The 13,117-nt window shown below is 38.5% G+C and overlaps 1 protein-coding gene across 4 annotated transcripts in view; it reads right to left on the reverse strand.

The window, feature by feature from the left end:
* SIPA1L2 (signal induced proliferation associated 1 like 2) overlaps nucleotides 1–13,117 on the reverse strand; it is a 124,450-nt gene that overhangs the window by 91,630 nt on the left and 19,703 nt on the right. For all 4 annotated transcript variants that reach the window (XM_030447609.1, XM_030447608.1, XM_030447607.1 and 1 more), the window contains exon 2: nucleotides 9,380–9,452. The gene's annotated coding sequence lies outside the window, so the exon portion shown is untranslated. The remainder of the gene's footprint in view (nucleotides 1–9,379; nucleotides 9,453–13,117) is intronic.

Consider the following 13,117-nt stretch of genomic DNA (forward strand, 5'->3'; position numbering starts at 1 on the left):
AAATATAAAAGCTATTTACAAGTTTTAGCATGCCCAACATCATGGGGCAGTTGGCTGGGCTAAGCACTAAAGAGAAAAGTACCATGTAAAAAGGACAGAGCAACAAGTGGTAACACCTGAGCAAAAATAAGAGGGGTTGCTATCTGTATGCAAAAAGCTGACAATTAGAAGTCAGTAAGAGCAATAAAAAAAACAATCTGTCTATTAGAAAATGTAAGTTTTAACACTCCAGGCATAGAGTTGGGAGAAGGAAGGAAAAAGAAGAAGACAAAAGTAAGTTAATTTTAAAGACAACTGCTGAAGAAAGTAATTAAATTAAGCACTACCAATTAATTCTAACTGAAATTACAATTCCCTAACCAGTGTTTCTGTGCCTCTAAGTCTATACCACAACCAAAAGAACAGCTTTGCAGCCTTACACACAGCCTGAGCAAGATTGGATCAATTAATCACTGCAGTTAGGAGGTATCTGAACATCCCTGCTGAAAATGCACACCAGCTATCAATGTGTGCACCAGCAGGGCCAGGAGCTTTGCATGTGCATGTTGGGCTCAGTTTTCTTCTCTTTAGCAGCCATGTGGATTATATGCACAAAACCTTGTGCCTGGATCTGTCAGTTTAAAAGAAATGACAGGGGAAAATACTGCATTAGTAGGTAAAACAAAGAGAAGAGTAGGAGAAAGCTCAAAAAAAGGGAGGATGAAGACAATGAGGGGCACATGGTGTGAGGGACTGATCTTTTTTCTGGCAAAAAACCCAAAAATAAATTCATTTTAGTTAAGATTTATTTATATTTCACTCCAAAGAAAAAAGAAAACCAAAACCACAACTAATTTAAAATTAACCAGATGAGTGAAGCATTCATTATGCACTTCAGTAAGATATCCACAAAGAGAGAAAACAAATGAAGTTTTACCAGGATAGAAATCTTCTTTTACCCCAGTACTCCAAGATACCATAATTTCTGATAGCAATCTACACACAAGTCTAAACCTCAAGAGACCATGAACAAAAAACCTTTCATCCAAAGTATCTGTATGATTATGCTTCTGGAAGATCCTTCTGGAATAGTTCTCTTTAGTCCTTCTCATTTTTAAATTAACTTTCAAATCTTAATCTCCTTGAACTACAAGGATGATTTTATATTTTAAAATATTACTTTAACATACTACTTTAACATATTACTTTAACATAATACTTTAACATCCTACTTTAACATACTACTTTAATTTAAAATATTACTTTAAAATACTACTTTAAAATATTACTTTTATTTAAAATATTACTAACAAACTACATCTCTGCAAAGTGTTATTAAACATACCTGGCATCACAACTCACTTAAGTTTTCATTTTTGGCTCTGCAGACCTGTACCTGTTCCACTGGCAACTGCCATGGGTCTGGTTTCAGATTGTGCTTTAGTTTACTTTTGTTAAACCAGGAAACCTGAAGATTCCAGCAATGAAATAATTACTTTAGTGCATAGTTCCAGAAGCCATACACGCAGCATCTCAGAGTAAATCACACACCCCTAGCACGATGAAGAATTCCACTGAGTTTCCTGTGTGAGGTCAGTAACAAAAAAACACAAAGGCACCAGGAATATCAGCACAGAGGTTCAAGACAAAATCATGTTGATTCATAAAACACACTGTCAACATCATTTCAATATGCAGCCTGTCAATTTTTATCTTTTCACAGTTTTTTCTTTATCCAGACACTGCTAAGCTTCAAAAAAAAGGGGGGGGATGGGGAGGAGGAAGTTTCCATCAACATCCAGTCTTAATTCTAACTTCTTAGCTGCATCATTTCATCACCTTGATAGAAAACATTACCCCCAACAACTCACTATTATAATGTGGTACCAATCCTGTCACAGGTAAGTTTTTTTCCTAACTCACCCAGGAACAACACTCCTCAGGAATTTAAAATCTATCCTGGCTGCACACACTAACACCAGACCAAGCAAAACAAAGTATTTCAAACACTTCTTTCTATTTTGCAGTTTAAGAAAGCTGTTCAAACTCTTATCAAACACAACTTGAGAGAGACCCAAGGTTACCATCCTAAACCTAAAAGTACCAAGGATGCTGGCTGCCCTGCAGAGCAAGCTGAAAGGCACAGATCACCCACTCTTCCTCCTCAGACAAAGCTCCCAATTATCATAGAATCATAGAATCATAGAATAGGCTGGGTTGGAAGGGACCTCAGAGATCATCGAGTCCAACCCTTGATCAGCTACCGCCACAGTCACTAGACTATGGCACTGAGTCCCATATCGAGTCGCTTTTTAAATGTCTCCAGGGACGAAGAGTCCACCACCTCCCCAGGCAGCCCGTTCCAATGTCTGATCACCCTTTCCGTGAAAAAATTCTTTCTAATATCCAATCTGAACTTCCCCTGGCACAATTTAAGACCCTGCCCTCTTGTCTTGCTGAGAGTTGCCTGGGAAAAGAGACCAACCCCCCCCTGGCTCCAACCTCCTTTCAGGGAGTTGTAGAGAGCAATGAGGTCTCCCCTGAGCCTCCTCTTCTTCAGGCTGAACAGCCCCAGCTCCCTCAGCCTCTCCTCATAGGATCTGTGCTCGAGTCCCTTCACCAGCCTGGTTGCCCTCCTTTGGACCTGTTCGAGGACCTCAATATCCTTCTTGAACTGAGGGGCCCAGAACTGGACACAGGACTCAAGGTGTGGCCTTACCAGGGCTGAGCACAGGGGCAGAATCACCTCCTTGGACCTGCTGGTGACGCTGTTTCTGATACATGCCAGGATGCCATTGGCCTTCTTGGCCACCTGGGCACACTGCTGGCTCATGGTCACCTTCCTGTCAATCCAGACTCCCAGGTCCCTTTCTGCCTGGCTGCTCTCCAACTACTCTGTGCCCAGCCTGTAGCGCTGCATGGGGTTGTTGTGGCCAAAGTGCAGGACCCAGCACTTGGCCTTGTTGAACCTCATCCCATTGGAGTCAGCCCATCTCTCCAGTCTGTCCAGGGCTAAGCACTGGACAAGTCTGTCCAAGGCTAAGGTTACATTGCCAAATGTAACCTTACAATTAGCATATGTAAAGCAAAGGGGTAGGAATATTGCATCTGTTTATCTACTCCTTTAAAATTCTTTTGAATGAAACCTGCAGCTCACTCTGACCTTCAAAATTCCAAAAAAAAAAAAAAGCTCGCCAAAGAGAACACAACAGGCAATCACTGAGAAATCTACTGACAGGTTTGTTCTGAATTTTAAAACATTAAAGAAGAAAGTACTTCTAAATGTTTGCTGTTTAAAACATAAATAAATACTACTTTGAAGAAAGATGAAAACACTTGGAGGGGAAAATCCAAGTCACATTCTGGGTTCTATACATAGTATGAGAGGAGCATTCATCACTAAGTAAGAGGAATTAAGCAAATATCTGTGCAAGGTGCTATGGAGCCAACTGGAAAAGAAAGGCAAAGTAGAAATAGTATTAATCTGTCAGTCACCCAAACATAATTAGCTGTTATCATCACTAACAAGAAGGAAGATCACTTTTTTTTCATCTCCAAGAGACAAAAGGAAGGATGTCACACACAGACAGCTGAACTCCCCCTTTCTTCTAAGGCACATGCAGTATATATATATAATATATAAATAGATATATAAATATGCCTCATAAAAAGTACATGAAATGAAAGCATGTGTTCCTGCCCCTCTTAGGAATAACCACTTAAGAACATGTTTACAAATGTAGTTTATATTTCTGAAACAACTTTATTGCTGCAGCAGGCTTTGATCCTCCACATTTGCTGACATGTAACCCTGCCCTTCCTGAAGCTGGCCAGGGCAGTTGAATTTCACTGGTTTTAAAGATGACAGAGGAATCTCCAGACATTTCAATCCCCAAATCTTCCTGATTATTTATTTATTTATTATTCCTGAAGCTGTCCCCATAAATTTCTCCCCTTTGTAATAAGATGAAAGAGAAAAGATGAAGTGGAACATCTGGGAAAATTTCCTATTCCTATTTCCCCCATCCTCCCCCCCCCCTTCCCTGCCAGGCTGCCTTGCATGACAGAGTCCAAACTCCATTCATAACAGGGAATTTGATGAGGCAGCAAAACAGGTTACCAGGCAAAACAACAAGAGTCAGATGGCAAGACAAAGAAAAAAAAACCAAAACTGCCAAGAGTCTAACAGATAACTACAAAGTATTGCTCATAGCAAATGAGAAACTGTCTAGAGGACCAACAAATATAGAGTACTTCTGAGATTTCTATTTTTGAAAGTAGATGCTTCCCCACCTCCTGCCCTCCTCCTCTTCCCCCCTCCATCTTTGCAGACAGACAGGGCTCAGAGTGTGCTTGCTTAATAAACAGAGCAGGTCAGCCTGCAAGAGATTATTTTAAGCTGTCTGCATTTTTTAGATAGGAGTGGATGTGACAGGCTACTCTAGAGAAGACCAAATATAAGAAGAGGTCATCTGTATCATATTATATATTTATATATATATATATATATATATTTTAAGGCTAAAATTTACTAAAAAACAAAAGCTTTGACATTCCATAAAAGGGGTAAAAATATTCCAGCCAGTATGTCAACATTTAAAACACCAATGGTTCTTTGAAACAATCCATTTTAACTCTGAAAAATGCTTCCAAAACCTCATTAAGTCTTTTCCTCCTAATGAACTGAGCCTGAAAATAGTTGTGGTCTATTAACCTGCTAACAAAGCTCAGTAACCAAGGAATAAGCAACCTGAGGATTTTCCCTACAGCTTGATTAAGAAAAGCTGCAAGTGACCTTGACTTCATCTTCCTAATTCATGGAATTTATCAATATGTCTGTAATTTTTCTGCTTGGAACATACACATCCATTTCCCCCCTTTTGGAATACATTTTCTCAGAATCACTGAATAGCTGAGGTTGGAAGGGACTGCTGGAGATGCCCAACCCCCCCTCCTCAGCCTGGCTCAGACAGATTGGTTGCCCACAGCCATGTCCTGTCAAGGTTTTAACTCTCTTCAAGGATGGAGAATCCACAACCCCTCCTGGAAGCCTGACCACCATCACTGTAGAAGCTTTTTCTTATGTTCAGGTGGAATTTCATGTATTTCAATTTATGGCCATTGCCTCTTGTCCTGTCACTGGGTAACACTGAGGAAGAGCCCAATTCCATCCTCTTCACACCCTCCCTGGATGTTTTTCTGCATTGATGAAATCCCCCTGAGCCTTCTCTAAAACAAATGGTCCCAGTTCAGGCAGTCTTTCCTCATCTGACAGATGTTCTTGTCCTTTCTTTGTGGTCTGCCCTGAATGCTCCCCAGTATGTCCGTCTCTCTCTATTGTACTGGGAAACCCAGAACTGGACACAGTATTCCAGGGATGGCCTCACCAGTGCTGAGGGGTAGGACCACAACCTGCTATCAACACCCTTCTTCAGACAGCCTAGAAAACATCACCCTTCTTGGTCACAAGAACATGGTGCTATCTCATGCTCAACTTGCTGTCCATGCAAACCTCCAGGACATTTTCTGCAGTGCTACTCTCCAGATGTTGACCGCCAGTAGGTCCAGGTTCATGGGGTCATTTCTCTCCAGTTGCAGGACCCGGAATCCTCTTCTCTGCTTATTTCTCCAGCCTGCCAAGGTCCCTCTGGCTGGCAGTCCAGGCTCCTGGGATGTCACACATTCCTCCCAGTTTTGTACCATCATCAAACTTGCTGAGGGTGTGCACAGTCCCATCAGCTGGGTCACTAAAGCAGACATTAAGCAGCACTGAGCCCAGTACTGGCCCCTACCAGTAACTGGTAACCAGTGTCCCACTGGACCTTGTGCTGCTGACCACAACCCTCCAAGCCTGGAAAAACAAAAGAGCTGAACACTGCCCATTTACTGAAGCCATCTCCCCTCATCCACCAAGCCAGCTATCTCATCAGAGAAGGCTGTCAGGTAGGTTAAGCAGGATTTTCCATTTTAAATCCATGCTGACTATTCTGGTCACATTCTTGTCCTTTGTGTATCTGGAAATACTTCCAGGATTCCTTGCTCTGTCACCTGTGCAGGGACAGGCAGGGCAGTTGTAACAGCAATATTATTCCTTCTGTTACATCCCTTGCAAATTATGAAAGAAAATCAATGCACATCATTCCTGTATCAACACATTTAAGAGTAGCCATCTGAATTATATTGCAATTATTACAATTATTATATTACAACAACTATTACTTTGAACTTATGAAAGGGAAGATAATTGCAAATTGTATTTTTCAGCATCTTCCAGATTTCTTTGAACATCTACTATGCCTCAGCTAACTACACAGCCTACAAATAAAGCAAATGCAATATAGGAGTGGTTATCACACATACTAGACCAGATTTACCAGTGTTATGTTCCATTTCATGAATAATTAGCATTACTCAAATGCAGATATTGCTGACAACACACAATACAAAATATGCTACAATATTCTCTCAGTCTGATGAGTTAGTTCTGATGCAAACACAGTTTATATGAAAAGCAAGAAGATTTTCAGAGCTGTGCTCTTCACTGCTAGTAATATAGCAGAGCTTCATCAGCCTCAGTAACAAGAGTCAATAATCTTATTTCATATTAGAGAACAGGCTATTTATTGAAAAATGGAGTCTTAGATGAGAAGGGAAAAGAAACTATTAAGCTGATGTGAATAAAGGAAGCCACTTAAAACCTGATATGCAGTAATATGCAGCTATTGAACATCCTCCTATTTTAACTGCTGTAGGGCACAGAGGGGCTCAGGTAGCTGGAGAGAAAGCTCAATTTTGTTTTTTGAATCAAGGCATAAACCATGCCAAAGCACTGGCAAGGAAGGGCAAATATTCACTCTCCCAAATTTATGATTCTTTGAATAGCTTGATAAACCTGTACTGAAACCAAAAGCAGTTATCTTACTTCATACAAATCTCCAAATGCATGGTAATTTTTTTTTTAGATCACTTAAGTCTACCAGAATTTTTGGTTTTATTCTGGAAACAATATGTAGTTGGAAACACAAGTTAAAAGTTGTACTGGTGTCATGGATATGAAAAAAGATACAAAACTGCTACACTAGGAAAAAAAAACCAAAACAACAAACTGCAATTGCATGTAGAGTAGTATAAAGCAAAAATAATCCTCAAGCCTTTGTTTGGGACACCTGGAATATTCTGGAAGGACAGTCCTGTGCTGCATCTTCAACAGGCATGGGTACTTCACAAGCAGCAGTTGACAGAAAACAAATGAATCATGTAAAATAAGTTTTGTTTAGAAAGTAGACATCCCTAATTAGCTTCAATAATGATCTTTTTCATTCTTCCTGTATGAAAGAACATAGAGTAGTGGAGTACTACTACATGTAGTTATCATATCTATCATATCATGTGGTGCTACAAAAGACTGGAAATAGAATCTGGAATGATCACAATAAAAATATGATGTGTAACTTCTTTAATGTAATTCATCATCATATATAATTTATAAAAACAAATTTTATCTACTCTTACAAACCCCAACATTTCTATTACAACAATAATCAGGAAAAAAGTTGTATGAGACTCAGAACATTTATCTAACTAGGTAAAAAGCTATATAATTCCTTCTTCTTTGTGGTTTGTACAGAAGAATAAACGACAAAAGAGAAAAAGTGACTACTACAAAAGCTAACAGCCTAGTTAGAAGATTATCTAAAACTTCTGTGTCTGCTTTTAACATGATCTGATTTCACATGGATCACATATCCTCATATTATCAATCTAGAAAGAAAGGAGTTTAGAAGGGACTCAACCTCTCTCCCTCCTCCAAATCTGCCCATTCCATACAAAGAAGGAACATGACTACAGCACTTATGATACTCACACTGAAAGGTAACTTCAGTGCTAACTTGAAACTCAGATAATTTTCAGAGCTTCCCTAAACAAAAGTTTCCAGCATTTTACTTTCCTTCTTTCTCCTACAGCAGCTGTAAAACAGTGAAATCCTGAGTTATACAAAGCATAGCTGTAAGTCCATAAACATTACTTCTTAACTTAATTTTTGGTACTCATCTCTGGTATATTTGACCTTAGACTGTCCCAGGAATGTTGAATGAGCCCCAGGACCTCCTGTGGCCCTTTACTTTCATATTTCTTCTCTACAGAAGAAACCTCCCAGAGGCACTTGCAGCCTCTTGCTACTCTTTCTCTCACCTTGTAATATGACAAATACATATTGCTAATTTTGCAGCTATGTTATTGCTTTCCTTTTAAGTTAGTTTTCTTCCGTTTCAAAAAGATTGGAAGTTTATCATCTGGACAACAACTAAATACAATTATGAAATTCTTACACATCACACCATTACACACTGAGTATTTTCCATTGTTTATCATCACCAATATCATACTCCATTCTTCAAACAGAAGTAGCTACAGTATTTATTTACAATCTCTGACAGTGACAAGATTATCAACTCCATCAGCTGAAGCATTACTTATGTGGCAGATTTCTCTGCAGACTACAGTATCCTTAGTGAACCAGTGAATTGAAAATGGAATGAAAGAACTGGATGAAGTTTTTCAAGTTTCTACCGAAATACTTCCCAAATATTTGTGTGTTGTCAAAAGTAAACAATTTATCTCTAAATCCCCCAAAGCTGGTTTTATTCAGAAGTAAATATGCATGTACACATGGACAGGAAGGTGTTTACTCCCACAAAGATTATTTGTTCCTTCCCTGGGCTGCAGGGGAGTAGAGTCTCATCATCAGATGAGAGCTTGTGTTCAGCCAAACATTTCTAAACCTGAGCCATCCACTGTAACTACAAAGCAATCCAAGTTGGACTGGATCAAGGAGTTGGCAGAATTAGAAGCTATAGTAGAATTACTGCACCTCTTAATTCCTGTTGCAGAAAATATCAAAATGTCATGACTTCTGGCAACTGGAGGCTCAGGATTTTCTACAAGCAGCCTAATTAGCCCACAGAAGGATGCTCTTTTGGTGTCTTATGTTAGTGTCTATTTCTGGCTATATTAGCTCTTTCCTAAAGGAAGACAGAGCTAAGAATTCCCAAATCACTAGAATTATGATTTTATTTTTGCTTATCTAATGCATTGAGAAATGCAATCATGCTTCTGTGTAACAACAGCTGTATAATAAGTGTTGCCTCAAAGTGATTGTACCATATGCTTCAGTATTCATGAGAGGCAATCTGCCAAGTCACAGATTCCAAAAAGGACTGAATTTCACTTGTATGCAGAGTTAAATGAATGATTCTCTTATGACTTCCTTAAGATGCTCCAGATATCCCAAAGAAATTCAGTTTGTGAGATGTTCAACAAGACAGACAGTAGTACAGCTGTCTTTTTATGTAAAAGGTAGGGTAAGAGTGCAAGCACACTGGTTAGAAATTATGCTTACCTTTGGCTAGAAGGATTCCCAAAGGAGGAAAACTTGAGTCACTTTTTTTCTGATATCAGTGAAACAGAGATACCTGCAAGTCAAATGAGAGGTCTGGGTTAGTTTTATTTTTAAATGAGTTATTTCTGATACTAAGGCATAAGTAAAAACACTGCTTGTGTAAAATGAAAATCTTCTAATTTGCTACCGAAAAAAAGAACATGAACACCTCAACAGCTTTACAATTCAGCACAAGGTAACACATACATTGTGTATGTGTTGCAACAGAGAATATAAAGTTGTTATCAGTGTAACTTCCTGGCAATAACTGGAAAAAAAAGCTTTGCTAGGGGAAGAGGTCATGAACCAGTAGCTACTGAACGATCTGACTGTTTCATTATGGCTCTGTTCCAAAGGTCATGATAAAGGGAACAGTACTCCTAGAGCCATATTATAAAATTAGTTCTATATTTTCAATTGCAAGGCTGAGAAAAATCAATGAAGTTCCATAAAGTGTTCTGAGGAAAGGCAGTAGTTCATCCAAAACACTTTAGAACCATTCTGTGACCACCCATGGGATGATCTGCAGCCAATGATGTATTTAACACTGCAAACTTTACATTTGACAGAAAAAAACCCACATTGAAACATTAACAAGCAGGGAAAGTATATTTCTTCTGAATGAAGTAAGCTAAAACTGTCTGTAAAGTCAATTTTGTAGATAGGTCTGTCTGATCAGCATAAAAACTATCTATAAACAGTTTTATCTAACTATAAAACAGAACATAAAACTATCATGTGCCTATATGTGATAGGCTTTCTGGTTTGTATAAGTGCTAACACAGTTTCAAAGAAAGTTCACTTTTAGTAGGATCTCAGAGAGCAAAATCTAGCTTGAGAATACACAATATTACATTCATATTGAAAGAAAGGGAAAAGAAAAGACACACAGCAGGAAGAGCTGTTATTTCCTGTATTAAATCACCACCTTAGGGATAGAAGTAATTCTAGTAAGTATCTTACAGGATAGTGCATACAGTGGAAAAAATCTCATTGCCATTTCTCTAGCCAAGGCAACTGTATTTCTTAGGCAGCTGGAAGACAGATGTGAGACAGTAATTAAAAGTACAAGTACCAAAAGTGCTTGTTTTGAAATAAACCCCACATTCCATCAGCTCTCAGTTTTTATTTCCATGTGTAGCCTACACCTGATCAAGTTCTTGCAATGATCACAAGTTACACATAAGATTTGGGATCAAACCAAAGCACATCATCTCCTAACTCCTGCCTTGATTTCAGGAGCTGATGGGGGATGTGGTGCTACTGAAGTGGTTCCACCTATCTTGCTATTTATTTCCTCTCCCAACACTAAACTCAAATTAACTCAATATAACATCTAATATTTCCAACACAATAGGCTGATCACTGCAAAAGCACTTTTCCTTCCTTTCATACAGAAAATATCCTGTAAACAGCCAATTTCCCATTCTCTAAGTGACTCCTTTTGTTTACAGGACGGAAAGGCACCAGAAATCTTGCCATAAAACAGTGAGAGCTAAAATGTTCTGTTTCACTCCTGTGCAGGTGTTTCATAAATAAAACTTATCGTAATTCTCCATTTTTAGAGAGAAAACAGGCTGCTGCTTTTTGAAATACAGAGAGAAGTAGGAAACAATAAGGTTAAGGAAGTAGCAGCATATTTTTACTGGAGAACAAAACCTAGATATACCATAAGGAAGCCACAGATAAGATCAACAATGCATTTTTCCCCTTAGTTATTATTAAATGAGACAAAGAAAACAAAACAGGACCAAAATTTAGAAAGTGAAATGTAACAAAAGCATGGACTCAAGAAAACAGATACCCCTGAGGAGGCAATCACTTGGTTTACATTGCATTTCAGTTCACTCCAAACTCCTTCCTCTAATTTTCTCTTTCCATGTTTATCCTGATACAAACTCAAAACTGTTTTCTCACAGCCCTAAATGTAAGCTATCCAAGGTGGTACCTTTGCTTTAATACTAGTACAGTCTCTGGCTTCAGACATTATGATTCTTCCATGTTGACTTGTGAACTGGGTTTACCTTCTAAATCTATAAGCTGTTTCTCAGTTTTATGCAGCCCAGATAAATGTGTAAAAAACAACATTCCAAACCTTTCTGACAAAAAAAAAATTAAAATTCCCCTTTTCTTGATGAGGTTTTCCTAAAAACAAATACTGGTTGCAATGTTACAATGTCTGTTACAATGTTTGCTCTTCATTTCTCTAGCATCATCTCCAGCATCAAAAGCAAGGACTCAAGAAAACAGACACCCCTGAGGAGGCAATCACTTGGTTTATATTGCATTTCAGTTCACTCCAAACTCCTTCCTCTAATTTTCTCTTTCCATGTTTATCCTGATACAAACTCAAAACTGTTTTCTCACAGCCCTATCCAAGGTGGCACCTTTGCTTTAATACTAGTAAAATCTCTGGCTTTAGACTTTATGATTCTTCCATATGTTGACTGAACTGGGTTTACCTTCTAAATCTATAAGCTGTTTCTCAGTTTTATGCTGCCCAGATAAATGTGTAAAAAACAACATTCCAAACATTTCTGACAAAAAAAAATTAAAATTCCCCTTTTCTTGATGAGGTTTTCCTAAAAACAAATACTGGCTGCAGTGTTACAATGTCTCTTACAGTGTTCCATCACTTCAGTCTCTATACTTAAAAGAAAGATTTGTTAATTAAGGGCAATTAATTGCACAGCAGTAACTAATTTGAAAAGCAATACACAGCTCAAGAGGCTTTCATTACCATCATAACTGAATATCAGACTACGGATTTTTAAAATATTTCATCCATATTATGATAAAGGATACAAATTGTATGGATACCAAATAGGGGGGGGAGAAAAAAGTGAATATTTATATTCTTTAGGCATTTAAAATCCATTGAATAAATAAACAAAAAGCCCCCATATCTTTGTGAACCACAACCACATATATGGACTTTCAGATCCTTGTACCTCTTGAAATATTTTTACTTTTGATGAGACAGAAAATCATTTAAAGTCTAAGTGGCTTGAAGGGACATTATCTGTAAATAAATAAAAATGGGCAAATAAAAAGAACCAAATATTAAAAAAAAAACAAAAAAACAACAACAACAAAAATTAAAAAGCCCACATCATACCTCCATCTATTCTTTTATTTTAAGGACATGCTATCCCAGGGAAAAGAATTTTAAAACAAACAGCAAAATGCCTCCCTTACTCTGAGATCTCTGACACTACAAACTGCACAAACCCCATTAACCACACAGCTGGAAAAGGATTTTCCCTTCCTTGTCAGTGCCCAGGGGACAACCCTTGCTGCTGTCCTGCTCAGGGTCAGAGCCTCTCCCTCAATCTGAAACCATCCCAGGCAGGAGGCAAGAGGCAAATCTGCGCACAGACTTCCCAGGCAGAAGGTGTAGAGGGGATGACAGCTCTTTGCCAGCCTCTGGAGAGACAAAAAGAATTATTCTGTCCCTCTGGGTGAAGTAAAAGATCCAGGACTTAAGAGAGTTTTGCTCTGGTACCACAGGCCTATATTATTTAACCAGAGAAGTGATTTTTTTTGTTCCAGAAGCAGGCGATGGCAAATTAATAACGGGGTGTGGGTGACAGAGCAGGGAACAAGTGAAGGACATGAGAAATTTTACTGCAGAATGAGACTGTGGGAGGAGGAAAGTATTGGAGTAGAAATGGTATTACAGTTTGGAAAAAATATTCA

This window comes from Calypte anna, chromosome 3 (assembly GCF_003957555.1).
Source record: "Calypte anna isolate BGI_N300 chromosome 3, bCalAnn1_v1.p, whole genome shotgun sequence".
Lineage (NCBI taxonomy): Eukaryota > Metazoa > Chordata > Aves > Apodiformes > Trochilidae > Calypte > Calypte anna.